Source organism: Miniopterus schreibersii (assembly GCF_964146895.1).
Source record: "Miniopterus schreibersii genome assembly, chromosome: X".
In the NCBI taxonomy this organism is placed as follows: domain Eukaryota; kingdom Metazoa; phylum Chordata; class Mammalia; order Chiroptera; family Miniopteridae; genus Miniopterus; species Miniopterus schreibersii.
This window is the reverse complement of record NC_138104.1, coordinates 17,274,332-17,278,124: the sequence shown is the minus strand read 5'-3', so window position 1 is coordinate 17,278,124 and position 3,793 is coordinate 17,274,332. Positions and strand designations below refer to the sequence as shown.

The 3,793-nt window shown below is 36.7% G+C and overlaps 1 pseudogene across 1 annotated transcript; it reads right to left on the bottom strand.

The window, feature by feature from the left end:
• Positions 1-1,075: 1,075 nt before the first annotated feature.
• On the bottom strand, positions 1,076-1,981 carry LOC308550865 (small ribosomal subunit protein eS4 pseudogene; annotated as a pseudogene). Its single transcript has one exon. The product of its transcript is annotated as a small ribosomal subunit protein eS4 pseudogene (transcript).
• Positions 1,982-3,793: the final 1,812 nt, after the last annotated feature.

Genomic DNA, 3,793 nt, shown 5'->3' with positions numbered 1-3,793 from the left:
TAAGAAAAGTGTGTGTGGTTTTTTTTTATCGAACTCCTGCTTGAAGTTGTAACTAAATTCTTCAAAGATTTTGCCTCTGTGTATGGCATTTTAAAACATTTTCCAACATGCTTTTTTCTCTTCTGTTTTTATTAAGATACTATTCACATACCATACAATTCACCCATTTAAAATGCAAAATTCCATGGATTTTAGTATATTCATTGAGTTGTGCAACCAGCACCACAATTAGTTTTAGAATATTTTTATCACCCCAAAATGAAACCCCAAACATGTTAGCAGTAACTGCTCATTCACCCCCCAGCCCCTGACAACCATTAGTTTATTTTCTGTGTCTGTGGATTTGCCTGTTCTTGACATTTTATGTAAATGGAATCATACATTTGTGGCCTTTTGTGACTGGCTTTTTTCATTTAGCATGATGTTTTCAAGGTTCATCCATGTTGCAGCATAAATTAGTACTTCATTTCTTTTTTAAATAAGTTTTTTATTGATTTCAGAGAGAGGGAGGGAGAAGGAAAGAGAGGTATAAACATCGCTGAGAGAGAAACATGGATCGGCTGCCTCCTGCAGATGCCCTACTGGGGATGGAGCCTGCAACCCGTGCATGTGCCCTGACTGGGAAGTGAACCGGCGACTTCCTGGTGCATAGGACGATGCTCAAAGAACTGAGCCACACCAGCTGGGCAGTATTTCATTCCTTTTTACAGCTGGATAATATTCCTTTGTATGAATAAACTACATTTTATCCATTCATTAGTTGATGCACATTTGGATTATTTCTACTTTTGTCTATTAATAATGTTGCTGTGAACACTTACATACACGTTTGTGTAGACATGTTTTCAGCTCTCTTAGGCACATACCTAGGAGTAGAATTACTGGGTCATATGGTAACTATGTTTAGCCTTTTGAAGAACTGCCAGACTATTTTCCACAGCAGCAGCACCACTAGACATTCCCAGAGTAGTATATAAAGGATCTGATTTCTCAATATTCTCTACAAGACTTGTTATTATCTGCCTCTTTGATTATTACCTTCATAGTTGGTGTGAAGTAGTATCTTATTGTGGGGTGGTTTTGTTGGTGTGGATTTTGTTGGTGTGAAGTGGTATCTCATTGTGGGGTGTTTTTGTTTTGTTTTTTGCTGTGTTATCTTTAAGTATAAAGACTCTTCCAATCATGTGACCTAGAGCTCACTTCACCCACTGCTCTGGCTGCCAGTCTCTCGTCTCTCTCTTCAGCAATGGTGAGGCAGATACTCCTTCCATGGGGAAGGGAAATCTATGGTTTGTTGCCTTTGCCAATAACAAAATATTGGAGAGCCGGGTGGCAAAGCTGTTGCTATTGACATCTTTCATATGAGCTAGGTCAAAAGAACCACAGTGTCTTTGTTGGTGATCACGCCAATTCTTCCCAGGCTAACACCTCCAGTCACCATACACCAGTTACCGTCAAACTTGAGATCAGTAATTTTGCCAGTCTCCAAATCAATCTCAATCATGTCGTTCACCTTGATGAGGGGATCAGGGTAGCAGATGGTGCAAGCACATCATGAGTTTACTAGATGAGGGATTTTTTTGTGTGTGCTCACAAAGATCTTCCTCACTTTGCACAACTTGTACTTGGCCTCCTCAGGTATAATACAATGAACAGCAAAGTGACAGTTGGTATCATAGATCAGATAGAAATTTTCTCCGGTCTTGTCAATGCTGATATCCATAAAACCAGCAGGGTAGGTTATAATGGTTTGGACCTTGCCATCGATCTTAATAAACTGCTGCATGCAGATCTTCTTTACTTCATCTCCTGTTAAGGCATACTTGAGTCTGTTCCTTAGGAAAATGATGAGAGGGAGGCATTCTCTCAGCTTGTGGGGACCAGTAGATGTATGAGGAGCAAACACAACAGTCAATTTATCCAGCATCCAATTCTTTGGAGCTGCTACATGCTTCAGATGCTTCTTGGGACCACAAGCCATGGCTGTGCTAGGCACAGAGGAGCTTGTTGTGGTTTTTGTGTGCATCTCCCTGATGGCTAACAATATTGAGCATTCTTTCTTGCATTTATTGGCCATTTTATATCTTCTTTGGAGATATGTCTATTCAGATTCTTTACCCATTTTTTAAAAATTGGGTTGTCTTTATTGTTGAGTTGCAAGAGTTCTTTATATGTTCTAGATGAAAGTGCCTTATGAGATATATGATTTCAATCTATTTCTCCTGTGGGTTGCCTTTTTATTTTCATAATAGTGCCCTTTGAAACATAAAAGTTTTCAATTTTTATGAAGTCCAATTTATCTGGTTTCTTTCATTCCTTATGCTTTGATGTTGTATCTAAAAAGACATTGCCTCATCCAAAGTCATGGAGATTTACACCTATGTTTTCTTCTAGTTCTATAGTTTTAACTCTTACTTTTAGGTCTTTGATCCATTTCAAGCTAATTTTTGTAGATGGTGTGAGGTAGGGGTTCAAAATTCATTCTTTTGCATATAGATATCCAGTTGTCTTTGCACCGTTTGTTGAAAGGACTATTTTCTTCCACTGAATTGTCTTGACACCCTTATAAAAAATTAAAAATTATATTAAAAATTAATATAAAATATATAAAAAATTGACCATGAGTGTATAGGTTGGGTCTGGGCTCTCAGTCTATTCCCATTGATCTATAATGTCTGTCCTTATGCTGGTACCACATAGTCTTGATTACTGTAGCTTTGCAGTAAGTTTTTAAATTGGGAGGTGTGAGTCCTCTTTGTTCTTCTTTTTCAAGATTGTTTTGTATATTCTGGGCCCCTTGCATGAATTTTTGACTCAGCTTATCAGTTTTTGCAGGGGGAAAAAAAGGTAGCTGGGGTTTTGGTAGGATTTACTATGAATAATTCAATTTGAGGAGCATTGCCATTTTAATAAATTAAGTGTTCAATCCATGAATGAAGGATTTTGAAAATTTATTTAGGTCTTTAATTTCTTTCAACAATGTTTTGTAGTTTTCAGTGTTTAAGTCTTGCACTTTGTTAAATTTATTCCTTAGTATTTTATTCTTTTTAATGCTATTGTAAATGGAGTTGTCTTTTTAATTTCATTTTCAGATTGTTCATTGCTAGTTTATAGAAATACAACTGATTTTAGTATATTGACCTTGTATCCTGAAATGTTGCTGAATTCATTTATTAGCTTTAAGGGTTTTTTGTGTGAATTCTTTAGAGTTTTCTATATAAGATCATGTCATCTGAAAATACAGAGACTTTTACTTCTTCATTTCCAATCTTGATTTTTTAAATTTCATTTTCTTAGACCTTGCTAGTAAAATGTTGAACAGCAGTGGTGAGAGTAGACATCCTTGTCTTGTTACTAATCTTTGGGAGAAAGCTTTCAGTCTTACCTTTAAGTATGGTGTTAGCCGTGAGGTTTTCATAGATGCCTTTGAGACAGTTCCCCTCCAATAAGATTTGTATCTGTTTTCTGATTTAGTTCTCCCAGTGACCATATGATTCCTATATGGCATATAGGGAAATGGATGATAAAGGGTTAAGAAATGTACTCAGAATACACATCAAATTAGAGATGAGACCAAGGTATCCTGACTCACAGTCCACAGTGTTTTCAACTATTTTATACTATATCCTATAGTCTGCTGCAACTTTCTAGAGAGACCAAAAAAGGTTCAATTCTTCTACCTTTTTACTAAAAAGGTAAGATTTATAAGGGTAGAGTCTGTGATTTTCACCTCTTTTTCCCCAGAATCTAAAGGTGCCTGGCACAGAATAAGTGCTTTGGAGCCTTCACTTTG